The sequence below is a fragment of the Anas platyrhynchos genome, chromosome 3, assembly GCF_047663525.1.
Source record: "Anas platyrhynchos isolate ZD024472 breed Pekin duck chromosome 3, IASCAAS_PekinDuck_T2T, whole genome shotgun sequence".
NCBI lineage: Eukaryota > Metazoa > Chordata > Aves > Anseriformes > Anatidae > Anas > Anas platyrhynchos.
The window spans coordinates 75,548,980-75,564,491 of record NC_092589.1 but is presented as its reverse complement, the minus strand read 5'-3'; the positions used below and the strand labels follow the sequence as shown (position 1 = coordinate 75,564,491).

General features: G+C 38.4%; 1 long non-coding RNA gene across 2 annotated transcripts in view; it reads right to left on the bottom strand.

The window, feature by feature from the left end:
• Positions 1-5,860: 5,860 nt before the first annotated feature.
• Positions 5,861-15,512, bottom strand: part of LOC110351669 (uncharacterized) — a 49,417-nt gene continuing 39,765 nt past the window's right edge. The window contains exons 4-5 of one of the 2 annotated variants that reach the window (XR_011808450.1): positions 10,022-10,439; positions 5,861-7,476 (exon numbers count right to left, since the gene is read on the bottom strand). This is a non-coding gene — a long non-coding RNA (uncharacterized lncRNA). The remainder of the gene's footprint in view (positions 7,477-10,021; positions 10,440-15,512) is intronic. The other variant, XR_011808451.1, reaches the window with a different exon arrangement.

The window sequence follows — 15,512 nt, the reverse complement described above, 5'->3', positions numbered from 1 at the left end:
GCACATTGCTTTAGGCCACAGTCATTTTTCTATCCTTATTTATTGAAATATTATCAATATTACGCATACAAAATTAGCTTTGCAGAGACGGACCTTTGCCAAAGCCACTCATCTGATCATTTTAAATTTGGAGAAACTTTTGGTTCCACTCTGTAGGAACAACTTTCTTGGCCCAGTCCTTACAAACAATTTTAACATAAGTAAGTTGGAAAAAATAATTTACTTGCGGCAATCTGAAATGGATATGAAATCATTGGCAAACCCATTGAATCTCTCCTTGTATAGGTGGCCCTGGGTCCACTCTCCAAAGAGCAGCATCATGATCTGAATTCTATGACTCAAGACTGATTTATAATGTAAGTCAGACTGTGCTATACCCCAGCCTGCAAAATATGAGTTTAAAAAAACTTTGTTTACAATTATTTATGTAAAGCTTCAGCTCTTCACTCTGTTTATGTACTCTACATTTAAATGACTTTAAACCTCCTTTAAGTTCCACTATAAAACTGATATTTGATTTATTTCTGCTCTATATGGTTCATCCTCAAGGAATTAAAAAAAAAAGAAAAAAAAAAGAAAAGAAAAGGAAAAATGAAGAGAATTCATTAGATATTCATTTTGACATTCTGGCCCCACCAGAAGAAATAACATTAGTTTCATATTTATCCATCTATTTTTCTGTTTTAGCTAGAGAATCTCTGTTTATAATTTTTCAGAGACATATGGGCAACCTTCCAGTTGTGCTATTAAAATCTCTTACATCTTAACAACATGCTAATTAATGTTCTCTGATGGTTCTGCATACAAAACTGTGATGGAAAATGTGTCCCAAAATGAAAAAGGTTGGAATTCAAGAGCAAAAGTTAAGTGATGTCTCTCACTTTCTTTGGTTGATATGAAACCTTAGTTTAACACATCTGAAATCGTATTTAAATAGCAATAGTTTGAATTTCAGAGAATATATATGTATAAAGTTCTTTAAAGTCAGCTCCCACAATAAAAAGGCTGACCATTCATGTTGCTTAGCAACTCCATTTTGTTACAGGGAATCCAATATTGGATTGTAATGATTTGGGGAGTACTTGTTAGAAGTAATAATTTGCATAAGAAACATATTAATGTCTGTTCTCTTCCAGAACTACACCTCTTTACTAAAATTGTTCAACAGTAGACCAGACTCAGCCATCTACCTGTTTTTGTTATGCTTTTGGGTATGCTTTTGTTTTTATGAAAGGGCAGGTGAACATCATATTATCAATAGCACATTGATGGAACAGAGTGGTTCAGAATTTAACAGGGGAAAAAACAGTCAGTCTTGCTTGGGCAAGACTCACATTTCTAATATAACAGTATATTGTGTTTAACAGTATGTCCAATCAGAGAATCAAGTAAAAGTTTACTATCATTTGAGTTAGAAAAAACAGGTTACAATATCCACCCTCATAGGCAGGTCTTCTTCATTTAATTTTTTCCTTTCTATGCAAGTAATTTTTCTATGCATTTAATTTTTTCCTTTGTATCCCTGGAGGTCTTTAAAAGACGTTTAGATGTAGAGCTTAGGGATATGGTTTAGTGGGGACTGTTAGCGTTAGGTCAGAGGTTGGACTTGATGATCTTGAGGTCTCTTCCAACCTAGAAATTCTGTGATTCTGTGATTCTGTGAAGTTATTTTTCCTGTGTTTTTTGTTCGTTTGTTTGTTTGTTTTGGGGGGAAAGTGCTGATAAGTTATACCTTGGATATAATTTAGGCATTTAAATAAGTATTAACATTTTAATATCATATCTGCTCTGTGTTCCTATATAACTTTTTGGTGGGCAGAGTCACTACATCTAGACTGGCTGAGTCAGAGCAAATTTACTTTCAGGAAACAGGCCTTTTTGGGTTATTGCTGATTTTGGATGTTTCTTGAATGTTAAATTTATGTTTAAATATAGATCCTTAAGCTCACAAAAACAAAACAAGAACAGCAACAACAAAAAAGCACTTAGTCAACACATCCAAATTAATCATTTCTAGTTGTTAAATTCTGACCTTTTATGTCCAAAATTTTAAGCTTGATGAATATGTATTTTGCATTTTAAGCTTGCAGGTAGCCACACTGAAGTATGACTTCCCTTAATCTCTACAGAACTAATATCTGACAGAGGCTAGAGAAAGACTAATGAGTGAAAGACAACTGAGTGTGCCAATCTACTTCCCATGGCATTGGCCTCCCAGCCAGTGTCAGTCCATGGCAGAAAAAAATACTGAGACAAAGGTTACATCTGTACATCCATGTTAAATCATCACTTTCAAGGTTCTTTTGTGAATTCATCTAACTGCTTGCCATTTTCTCACACACACACTTGCAGCTTCTACAACATCCTGAGGAAACAGATTCCCAGGTTTAAGTCTGCTGTGGAAAGAAGGACTTCTTTCTCCTGCGTGTTTTAAGCCTGCTGCCTGTTAATTTCATTAAGTTCCTCTGGTATTTTCTGACATGAGACATAGTCACCAACTCTTCCCTGCCACTGCTTCCACATCTGAGGATAACTGTATCAGATAGATACATGTATATTGGTTTATTGAATCTACCAAATAATCATCTCTTTCTTTTCCATGTTATATAATCATCTGCTTGATCTTGTTTGTACAGAAACCATTTGTAGTACCTCTGCCACCATTATCTTTACTTCTTTTTGTTCTTCTTTTTTTTTCTTTTTGTTTTCTAATAAGATAACCAAAATCACATGATGCATTCAAGATTTAGTGCACTATTAACTTTTACAATGACATAACTATGTTTTCAACTATGTTTTCAACTATGTTTTCTTGTTTTATTCCTTTCATATAAGGCATTCTCACATTCTGTTGGCAATTCTTCCCTCCATGCCCCAGGATTCTGGCTACCTGAGTTCAGGAACAGGTTTTGGTGCAACTGAGTGGCATTAAATCAGAAAGCTGTGTGGAAAACTGGGAGATAAGTTTTGCTATGAAGCTGCATATAATCCTGGGCTTTTGCTTTTGGTCCTTTCCTAAGCTACAGTGCATCCATACCCTTGCCAGGCCACATACCCTTCTGATCCAGACACTGATCCTGGCTTACAGATTTGACTTCCTGTCTTGACCTCAGACCTGTCTCATCACTACAGACTTGTCTGGCAATCATCAGACTTTTGGCTAACCCTGGCCGCCATCACTCACTTTATTCCAGTACTGCTGGCCCTGACATCACTCTTGACCCTTGATCCCTTTTCCCCTGTGGAGCAGCCTCCCTTTACTGCTCCCTGACAATCACCTAGAAACCTAGGTGAACTAAGCACTTCTTCAGCATTCTTAATTAACCAAGATTTTGTTTAAAATAATAATTAAAAAAAAAAATAGAAAATGGATACAAATGAGACAGGAATCACAGAATCATATAATCATAGAATGCTGCAGGTTGAAAGAAATCAGAAATCTTAAAGATTACGTAATTCCAACCCCTCTGCCATGGGCAGGGATACTTTCCACTTCCCACCAGACCAGCTTGCGCAAAGCCCCATCCAACCTGGCCCTGAACACTTTCAGGGATGGGGCATCCATAGATTCCCTGGGCAACCTCTGCCAGTGCCTCACCACCCTCAGAGCAAAGAATTTCTTCCTTATAGCTAATCTAAATCTACCCTCTTTTATTTTAAAAGTGTTATCCCTTGTCCCATCCCTGCACTTCCTGATAAAGCGTAGTGCACTCCCTCTCCATCTTTCCTGTAGGCTCCCTTCAAGTACAAGAAGGCCTAAGCCAGAGCCTTCTTTTCTGTATCCTAAATAACTTCAATTTTCTCAGCCTTTCTTCATAGGAGAGGTGCTCCAGCCCTCTGATCATCCTCATGGCCCTCCTCTGGACCCACTCCAACCAGTCCATGTCCTTCCTGTGCAGAGGGCCTGTTGGGGGTTTACGTGGCAAGGTTTTGGTAGCAGGGGGCCATTGAGGTGGTTTCTGTGAGAAGGATCTAGAAGCTGCCCCATGTTTGGCAAGGGCCCCACTGCTGACCAGAGCCGAGCCAATAAGCAATGTTGTTTTGCGCCTCTGTGAGAGCATATTTAAGACAGGAAAAAAAAAAATCACTGTGCCACACAGCAGCTGGGAGAGTGAGAGGAGTGAGGAACAGCCTTGCAGGTTCCAAAGTCAGTGTAGAAGGAGGAGGAGAGGTGCTCCAGGCACCGGAGCAGAAGTCCCCTGTGGCCTGTGGTGAGGACCATGGTGAAGCAGGATGTCCCCCTGCAGCCCATGGAGTACCACCGTGGAGCAGGGTTCCACGCTGCAGCCCATGGAGGAGACCATGGTGGAGCAGGTGGCCCTGTATTGACGGAGGCTGCCGCCTGTGGAAGACCCCTGCTGGAGCAGATTCCGGGCCGGACCTGTAACCCATGGAGAGGAGACCACGCAGGAGCAGGTGACCTGGCAGGAGCTGCTGCCCGTGGGGGACCCAGGTTGGAGCAGTTTTCTCCTGAGGGATGGACCCCGTGGTACGGACCCATATCTGGAGCAGTTCTGGAAGAGCTGCTGCCTGTGGGAAGCCCATGCCAGATCAGTCCATCAAGGACTGCATCCCATGGGTGGGACCTCACAGCACAGGGGATGAGAGTGACTGAGAAGGAGCGGCAGAGAAGAAGTGCTGTAGACTGACCATAACCCCCATTCCCCCGTTCCCCTGCGCCACTCAGGGGGAGGAGGTGGAAGAGGGTGGATGGGGGGGGGGGGGGGGAAGGTGCTTTTGGTTTCTTTCCTTTGTTTCTCACTTCTCTAGCTTGTTAGTAATAAGCAACAGATCTTACTGTCTCCCTATGCCGAGTCTGTTTTGCCCGTTACAATAATTACTGCGTGATCTCCTTGTCCTTATCTCAACCTTTGAGCCCTTTTCATCATATTTTCTCCCTGTTCCTCTTTAAGGAGGGGGAGTAAGAGAGTGGCTGTGGTGGAGCTCGGCTGCCCACTCAAGCAGAACCACCACAGGGCCCCAGAGCTGAATGCAGTGCTCCAGGTGGGGCCTTACAAGAGCAGTGTAGAGGTGGAGAATCCTCTCCCTCGACCTGCTGGTCACACTTTTGATGCAACCTAGGCCTTCTGGGCTGCAAGTGCACATTGCTAGCTCATGTTAGGCTTCTCATCCACCATTACACTCAAGTCCTTCTCCACAGGGCTGCTCTCTATCCACTCATTGCCCAGCCTGCATTCATGTTTGGGATTGCCCCAGCCCAGGTGCAGGACCTTGCACTTGGCCTTGTTGATCCGCGTGTTGTTTACATGGCCCACCTCTCAAGCCAGTCCATGTCCGTCTGGATGGCATCCCTTAACTCCAGTACGTCAAATGGTGCCATCCACAAATTTGCTGAGGGTGCACTCAATCCCACTGTCTGTATCACCAACAAATATGTTAAATAGTACCAGTCTCAAAACTGACCCCTGAGTAACAAGGAACAATAAATTAATCCATGTTTATATAGAGACAAAATAGTCAGCACTGATATTTTAGGTATAAGTACTCTGCTACTGTTTCCACACTTGAGTACATATAACTGAGGAAATATACATCTTCTCAATACACATAATCTTTTCTGTTGATGTACTTGTGACTTGCTGCCACTGTTTAGCAGTACCCCAATGCCCCTGATCATAGGAATAGTCTGTCCCCCACCCTTTGGTGAAAGTACGATGTCATGGTTTTACCCAGCTGGGCAGCTGAACTCCACAACCACTCTCACTCCCTCTCCTCGAAGGTAAAGGGGAGAAAATATGATGAAAAGGGTTCAAGGGTTGAGATGAGGACAGGGAGATTACTCAACAATTAGCATCACAGGCAAAACAGACTCAGCATAGGGAGGTTATTTATTGCCTAACACTAGCAGTCTAGAACAGTGAGAAACTAAAATCAAACCAAAACCATCTTCCCCCATCCACCCTCTTCTATGTCCTACCCCCAAGCAGTGCAGGGGAACAGGGAATAGGAGCTGTGGTCACTTTGTCTCCGCTGCTCCTTCATGGTCACTCCCTGCCCCTGCTCCACATGGGGTTCCTCCCACAGGATGCCATCCTTCCCAAACTGATCGAGGACTGCCCACAGGCAGCAGCTCTTCAAGAACTGCTTCCACGCAGGTCTGTACCATGGAGTTCACCCATCAGTTTACTTGGACATCTAACCCTCTACTCTCCCAGTTTATAGAATCATAGAATCATGAAATAACCTAGGTTGGAAAAGACCTCAAAGATCATTAGTTCTTATGATACAAATGTATTTAATTCATGATCTTTAAAATACATAAAGATTAATTGTATCTGATTTTCACATTCACAAAGCAGTATCAGCATAGTCCACATGAAAACGTTTTCTTCACCTTTCAAGCAGCCTTAGGTATCTCACCAAAATCTTCAGTTTTGGCTTTGGTATTTCAAATAGTTAATGCCAACCCTTTTACACTGGAATTTCTTTAGAAAAAAGTTTAGAGGACTGGAATGAGAACAAGACATAACGAAGCCAGATGGTAAACCTGTCATTCTGGAACATCGTCAAGTGAGCATATTTGCTTAAGCGTAAGATTTTGTTAAGATAAATTTTGGACAGTTCAGAAATGTTACTCAATTCAAATAAAGGTGGAATTTTCAGATTCTCATGCATTTCAAATGAGAGTCTAAGCAATGACACTGGCATTCAGGCAATCACCTATCTCCTTCCACCAGACAAAGTAAGAACCAAACAGCATCTGTTTTGTCATCTTCTGTTGCTGCTTTGTTCTATTTTGAAATCATACTCTTGTGTTCATAAGACTATGTATTGTCTTGAAAACATCAAAATTCAAGTTATTTTTACAAAATTCCTGCAAATGTGAGATGAGGAAACACTCATATAGCACACAAATATAGCTCACTTTGGCTAACATAGGGGAAAAAATGAAGGAAGCACAACTACTGTCACCTTATATCACAGAAACAGGCATAGTGTGACTGGCAGAGAAACTGCTGAAGAAATAAAAAGACATCTTGGACTGTAATTCAAGACTACTTGCTCCTGAAACTTCATCACCTACATAAATCATTACATGGATCTTCAAACAGACATACTAAGCAGTCACATAGACAGAAAACCACACAAGCCTCTCTGATGGTTTTGAGTCTGTTTGCAGTTCTGAAGTCATGCACTGTAATAGAAACCTCTGTTATTCCCAGCATGGCTCTGGAGAAGGTCTGTCCACTACAGCTGGGGCCATGCAATGATTTATCTTCCAAAGCAGCCTCCCATTCCAATCAGCAAACAGAAGATGCACTGCTTCACAATCCCTGCACTAAGGGAAGCCATTGCTTTTCTTTGGAGAACTCCTGGGGGAGTCAGCTGTCCCTATTTGTAACTGTCTCTCCAGTGGACTGTAACATTAAATAAGCATTATTTGTGTTTCTTTGCCTTACTTTGATGCAGTTAATATTTTTCCAGTGGACATACTTTCCTCCAGGATTAGATGAACTGAAAAAAAAGAAAAAAAAATAAGAGAGCCAATAGCCTCTGAAAAGCGAGAACGAGAAAAGTATCTCTTTGAACAGAAACTAGTTATATTTATTTCTTTCTGGGTCACGGGGAGGGAGGTGTTTGGTTCGTTGTTTTTTCCTAATACATTTTCTAAATGTTGAAAAAATAATAACACTTCAAAAATATGGCAAAAAGTTTCTTAGTAAGGCATGAGTCTGTGTCATTGGCACATATCTTCCCAAACATTGCAGTGTCAGTATAACCTCCACTATTGTTACCGGCACGTATTGAGTCCTTTCTTACAGAAACGCTGAAAAAAATGCATTTCTGATTTTCTTGCAACACTTTGGCTCAACAGCAGGTATTGCTTATGCTTTTCATGGCTTCACCTTGCGCAACATTTGCTTTTATTTTAGATTTTTCATTTTCTGTTTTCTACATGCAACTCTCTGTCTCATGTTCTGCTTTTTATTTCTTTCAATTAATAATTATGTTTGGAATGTTCAGTCACTTATGGGAACTAGATACTCAAATCCCATTACTGTTCAATTAGACAGACATTCACTTCTTAAGGGGATCCAATGAAAATCTTAGTCATTATTTTTAATCCCATTCTAATCCAACACAATGTGGTTCATTCTTTTAAATTCTTTTCTCTTCATTTAAATCCTAGCTAGGCACATATTTATGCCTTGATCTCAGTGATAGTCTTGTGGGTTTTAGATGTTATATCCATTCTCAACAGGCAAATGTTGACTGTCCGATCCAACTGAGACTCTATCGGGCCTTATTAATCATTGCTTGGGCTTGGGTTGAAAGGGACCTTGAAGATCACCTAGTTCCAGCCCCCCCAGCATAGCCAAGGATGTCACCCACTAGATCAGGTTGGCCAAGGCCATCCAGCCTGGCCTTGAATACCTCCAGAAATTGGGCATCCACAACTTCACTACCCTTACTTACAGTGAAGAATTTCCTCCCAATGTCTAATCTAAATCTAAAACTCTTTTAGTTTAAGACCATTCCCCCTTGTCCAATGGTTTTAACCTAAAAAAGGGGTTCTTCACAACCGTAAAAGAGAGGTGGTGAGGCACTGGTACAGGTTGCCCAGAGAGGTTGTGGATGCCCCATCCCTGGACGCGTTCAAGACCACATTAGATGAGGCCCTGAGCAGCCTAATCTAGTGGGTGGCGTCCCTGCCTATGGCAGGCAGGGTGGAACTAGATGATCTTTAAGGTCCATTCCAATCTGAGCCATTCTATGATTCTATGAACACACAACAGGGAAGAGATTAATGAGGAAATTCATCAACCTGGATCCAAAGAAGCACTCTTAAAAAAGCTTTTTTTACATATTTTTTCTATTATACATAGTTACTCCCTAAACATTTCTTTACCACATTGACTAAAACACTGAAATATCAAACTCCTGCTGGTTATATCAGCCACATGTTAAATCTGAATTTTCTCAAATGTATGTAGCAGTTATTATCATATTGCAAGTCTAACACTACATAAAAGTATTTAAGTAAAATTTATCCTAGTATTGCTCTTGCTCTTGCTAAACAGACCTCTCATGTCTTCATTTTTCTTTCCAGAGGAGTTTTCAAGATAACAGAGACTCATCAGTGTTTCTCAATTCACTTCATTTTAATTAAGAACTCATTTTGCCCCTATCTTTCCCAGCTTGCCAGGAGAGAAAAAAAAAAAAAAAAAGAAAAGAAAAAAAAAGAGAGAGAGAAAGTCATTAAGGTCATAACAGAACATTACAGAAAAGTTTCAAATTGCCCTCATACATGACATAGAATATTCTCTTTACCTCACTTTCTCTTTAGGAGTAATTACTTTTTTTTCTTTTTTTTTTTTCTAAGCCATGACCTAAACCTGAACCTATTCTCTAATCAGTATAACCATGATTCCTGCTCTCTTACTGTTATTCTTCCCTGCAGCTCCTCTTTATTTTGTATTTCCTTGATTGCTTCTGAAAAAACACTGTGTGCATTTCAGTGCTGCAAACTTAAAATGTAATAAAAAATAATAATTTATTTAGATAGTTCATCTGGAAAACTACTTAGTTGAATTGTATTTCTGGAGAGAATTTGCCAATATTTCAGTACGCTTATACCAGGAAAACCTTGCAGTGAAAGTAATATTCTTGAGGAAAACCAAGTTATTTTGTTAGTATTGCTGTTTTCCAAAACACAAGCCATGCAAGCATTTTTATTTACTATTAATATATTTACCCCACAGACATTGTTGGCTAACATGTAGGATTTTCCTTTAGGATTTTTCTTTACATCCTTCTTGCTGACAAATCAGATTTTTTTATTGAAAGCCACTAAAACCATTCTCTCTCCAAGTAGTCCAAGTAGTGTTGTCACAGTTCAGTGTAGACAACAATGGCCAATTTCAGTCATATCCAGATTTAATATGGCATTTCACCTTGCCTTTCCTGTTCAACAAGTCACACACAAAGTCCTAGACAATGTGAAATACAATTAACATTTTATTTGTGACAAATATAGGGGCATATTTTACTTACATACCTTCTCAGTGAGATGTTTCAACAGTAAACTGATTAGTAGGTCTCTTTAACCTCTATGTGTGGAGAAGCTGGGCCTGCCCTGTGCAAAACACAGTTCTAGAAAGCTCCAAAACCCACAACACCACAGAGTGTCCAGAACACCACAGGGCATGGCTGGGCCCAAAAGCCACCCTGGGGGCACCTCTGAGAAAACACACTCGAAAAAGTGCAAAAAATGCTCCTGACAGTGACAAGCAAAGAGAAAAACAACAAGTTTTCCTGGCACTCGGGCAGATTCCCTGCAGCCCATGGAGAGTACCACCAGGTGGCTATTTCCTGAAGCAACTAAAGCCCTTGGAGAGAAAAGCTCAAGCTGGAGCAAGTTTATCATGGAGGACGGCAGCCTGTGGAGAGGACCCATGTTGGAACAAGGGAGAAGCCTGGGGAGGAAAGAGCAGAAAGGAACTGTTATGGACTGACCACTGCTCCCTTTCCCCATGTCACTGTGCTGCTTGATATTAGTGGAGGAGGTAGAGGAGTTGGGAAAGGACTGAAGTTAAGTCTAGGGAGAAAGGGGGTGGTATAGGAGAGTGTTGTTTTAAGTTGTCTATCCAAACCTAGTTTACTTGGAAAAAAAAAAAAAAAAGTTTTCCCCATGTCAAGTCTGTTTTGCCCATGATGGTAATAGGTAAATGACTTCTACATATTTATCTCTACCCACAAGCTTTTCAATTTTATTTTTCCCTGTTTCTCTCCTGCTCTGTTGAGCAGGGAGATTGAAAGAGTCAAAAAGATCTGGCAGCTGGCCAAGGTCAACCACTATACGGTTTTACATGTCCTTGTACAGGTTACTTACCACAGTTTTGATCCTAGTTTAGGAGCATGTTTGTCAACTTTTTCCAGGTCAACAGAAAACTTATCCTTTTAGGGTCTGGAACTTATAGGGTAAGCTGCAAGCCATTTCTTTCTGCTTTTGTTTGTTTGTTTGTTTAACAAGTTGAGAGTTTTGTTTTGATTTGTAAATTTACAGCTATTTTGAATTATTTGATGTTAATTGCTGAGTAGCATTATGTAGGTACATAGCAAATAGGATGCACTGTACAACAGTCATTAAGTAAGCATAGCATGCTATAGCAAACTGGTTTATTGTATTAGCAAAGGGTAATTTTGCACATGCTGATGTATCACCAATCTACAGGATTTTCTGTCGAGAAATTAGATAGTTATGAGCTTCTCATTTTTACCACTTTATCAAAGTGCATCCACTGGAACTGTGCATACAAGTGGAAACCGCTTCTACTGGAATGTGGCAGCATGAAATATTATTCACTAACCATTCCCATTACTCATGTTAGATAGAAGCAGGATGGCATCAAAGGAATCTAACTGCAGAGATTCGAGTGGTGAATAAAACTAATTAGAGTCACATTTAATATCTTTATGTGGTTTATGTCAAACTAACAGTATGTCTGTACTCCCTATGGCAAGTAATAGGTGTCTTAATTTTTCCACAATAAATCACTATAGTTCTCTATCTCAGATAATACTTGAATAATGTGAAATTATAAGAATTTTGTTAGAGAAGTATTTTAATCTTCTGTCTACCTTGCCAGGAGGAATGTTAATGTATAAAACCAGTTCTATGGTTAATGTTTCAATCTGAGGTGTGAAATAATAATAACTTCTATTTTCAGCACCAACGTAGACTATATAGATTATAAAGGACTGTGTTACTTACTATGAATAGACTAGTCTAAAAAAAAAAAAAAAACTCACAGGAAATAAGAGTGAGCTTTCTTCCATTTTCTGTTACATAGAACTTATCCTATGAAAATAATAAAATAATAATATTTTTAAAAAATCATTAGAATCAGTGAGGTTATTCAGGATTTAGCTCAGGGTTTAGTCAGAGAAAAACTTGGACCATTGATTATAAATACCAGGAAATAAAAAAAATATTATTATTCCACAAGATAATTCAGGTAGTCTGAATTGCTCATTTTTTGATAAGGGTAGTTTTCCTATGCTTATGTGTCTATAAGCACAATCAGAAGGTAGCAAATATGTCATTCAGTTCTGCTCTTTCAAAATACATGATATAAATAAAATATGTGAAAGGTGATCCCAATTTACTTTTGAAAAGGCAGACCTCTTAAATATTATGAAGAGATTTTATCTACCTTAAATTAAGGACATTAATTTTAATGATTCATATGAAAGACAGGCACCTCAAATCCATATAAAAGATGATGGAGAGAAATAGGTATGGTCTATGTATCCTAAAATAGGAGAGAATAGGTGCTCAAATGGGTGAAATTAAAAGCCACGCCATTATATTTGCCTTTGCTGATTTAAACCAAAGACTAAGAAGGCTGACTTAGAGTTAGTTGAGACTAATTAAATTAGATTAGATCAATTCTGTCCTAAGTTTAAAAAAACAAAACAAAACAAAAAAAAAAAACTGTCAGCTAGGCTTGTGTTATTTGTTGTGAGTTATGTAGTACATGTATAAACAGTACATGCGTGTGAGCTTTACAATTTTATTTTCTACCAATAAATATGTGTCACAGAAATAATGTTTGCCCCCAACTGCAATTGTATTCACCAGTGACAGCAGAGCTCTTCAGAAGAGCTGTTCCAATTTTACTCCAAAATAAGGAAACTACAAGTCAAAATGAGTTCCTATTCATTTAAAAAGGATAGAAGAGACACCTATATGCAGATAGATGGTAACTAGGGTTATTATAGATCTTTATTTAATAGTATTTCTAATTAGTATTCCTATTTAGCACTAGTTAGCATTAATTAGTATTAATATTTAGTAGGAGGAAATATTAAATGTCTCCAGCATACTCAATCAATAGAATAAAATCAAGTTGCTCAAAATTCTCACAAAATTTGAAAACAATGTACATTTATATTAGAGCAAAGTTTGTTCCAGTTTTAAGTACACTGATGAACATTGTAGATTAAATCTTCCCTCACTTAGAGATGCATTGTCATTATTGGGAGGCAATTTTCTTCTGTTTCTTTACTAGGTTCACTCATACAAACACAAATATAAGCTTATCAAACATTGACTCCTTATAATATACTACAATTGTGCATTTCATGAGACATAAGCAAGGATCTAACACAGTTGCTAGCTATGTGTATGCAAGAAAACTGGTATTATTTTTAGCATCTGTCAACAATCCCCTGTATAATAATTTACACGTCAAAGTGCCTTATGTTCCCTAATCACAGCCAGTAATAGTATTTTCCAAACATACAGAATTAAAAAAAAAAAAAAAATCTTGAAAATGTCATGTGCATTTTTACATGACAACACTATCAAAGGGTTGGGGATAGGCATTTTAAAAATAATCATGACAATAAGTAGCTGGTTAAATACAGGTTCAATATATAAGTAGTATTTAGCAATGTCCAATAAGAGGTTTATTGTCAGCCAGTCACTTTCTGGCAATTAGTTAATATCTTATCCTGTTTTTTTACTTAAAGGTTACTTCTTTTATTTTTAAATGTGTGAGGCTAACTTTAGGCAGTCCTAGATCTAAGACTGAGACACTTATTCCTATCAGCAGTGCCGGGAACTGGAAAAGTTTTTCTTGTAAAACTGAGAATTTATATTTGTCGGTAATAAGATTGATATGATGCTTTCTTGTTGGAAGGCAGTGAACAGCAAGGTAATTTAATCTTCCATCATTATAAGTGAAATGTGTATAGCTCATTCAAAATATGTTTGCTACATTCAATGAACTTTTCTGGGAAGAAAGCTCAGGGATGTGGTAATAGCTCATAATGAGAAAAGCTCTCGTATCCTTAAAAACTAATCTTATTTTGGGAAGATAACGATGTTAGATGAAAGATCTTGTCAGGAGACATATGTAAGAACACCACGTTAGTACATGATCTATTGCACTGTGGTGCAAGTGGAAGATTTTTGAAAATATATTCTGACCAAAACATTTAAAAGCTATGCATAAAATCCTGAGAAGAGAAAGTCAGACTCACCGGTGTAATTACCATCAATAAATAAATAAGTAAAAATATAAAATAACCATTATAGGAAGATACCCTATTAAAAAGTCCTTGAGAACTTAAAGCAACCATATCATATTCATTAACCAACACCTGGAGATTAGCTAGTTTTATGTTTGTTTTGACACTCAGCCTACTGAACACTGCTTAAGAAATGCATTGTGCTTCAGAACAATTCAAACATCCTTTGTTCTAAGTGTCTTTGTAATCATATCTTTCACTTAACAATTGAAATAAATGTTAATCTCATTTCTACTCTGGTTAGAGTCTTCAAGCAAGTTGGCACATACTGATTATTTCCAAAAAACAGCTACCACATCACAAAGCCTAGTGAAAGACTTTTGAAGTCTCCAGAGTAGCTCTAATTCCATTCCACTATCCATGAGACTCTAGACATAAAACAGCTGAAGTGAAGAGCCCTGATGTCTATCTCCGCCAATGGCTACTGCTCCCTATCAAAGCTTTGTCTAAGACATTGTTCCATAAATGGATCAGCTTTAAAAAGTTAAAAAAACAGTCTCCCACAAAACTTTCATCTGGGGATGGGAACTTTCATCTGGGGCCCATTTTGCTTGTATTTCATGCTATTATGAAATTCAGTTCTTTATTCCAGTTTCATTGCTTTGCTAAAAATGTGGAACTGGGATTACAAATCGAGACAATATTCTCACAGCTGGGCAAACTGCACTGCAGGCATGAAGACAACTGAAGACCTTAGAGAAAATGGATAAAAAGATGAACAACTGTAAATGCTGGCAAATTCCTTAAAGGAGGTGCTGTATTTTATTTCTTATCAGACTACTTTTTTTCTTCCAGTACAAGGAATATGTGATTTACACCTAGGAGAAGAGCATGAGTGAAAGAAACAAATAGATAGTAAATGAGGAGTTGGTTTGCCACTTGGCAATGAAGTACACCAAATCAGTGCAAAGGTTAACAAACCTTTTACACAGTTTGTCCACCATGTGTGTGTTTCTAAAATATTAGGTGCTTAATGGGATCTGACATTAGATCTAAAAACTACAATCTTTTACAGAAAAGGTGTTTTGCACTCCTCTCAGCTAGAACATGGTTTGCTGGCATCTGCAGATGATCAGCAATGTGACTACCTCAGCTTGTGCAATGTGAACAGCAGCATATCAGTCACTTTCTAATCAGTTAATTTAATTTGATTAATAAAGTGGTGTATTGATTTTGTATTGCTCTTTTGACCTATAAATCATCATTACATAGTACTGATCATTCTTTTCATATTTAATTGCTTTGCTGCTCTATGTATGCACTTACTAAGGATCACTTAGGCATCCATTTTCTTACTATTTATACCATTATTAAATATGATTGGTACAAAGGAGTTACCAGTTTAGGTGGAGATTAACGATTTCCTTGTCTTTTTGTCATTCTGGATTTGGTTGGGTGTTATGCATACACATTGCCTTAAAAAGTCACCATTTGAAATGTCTAGAATCCAT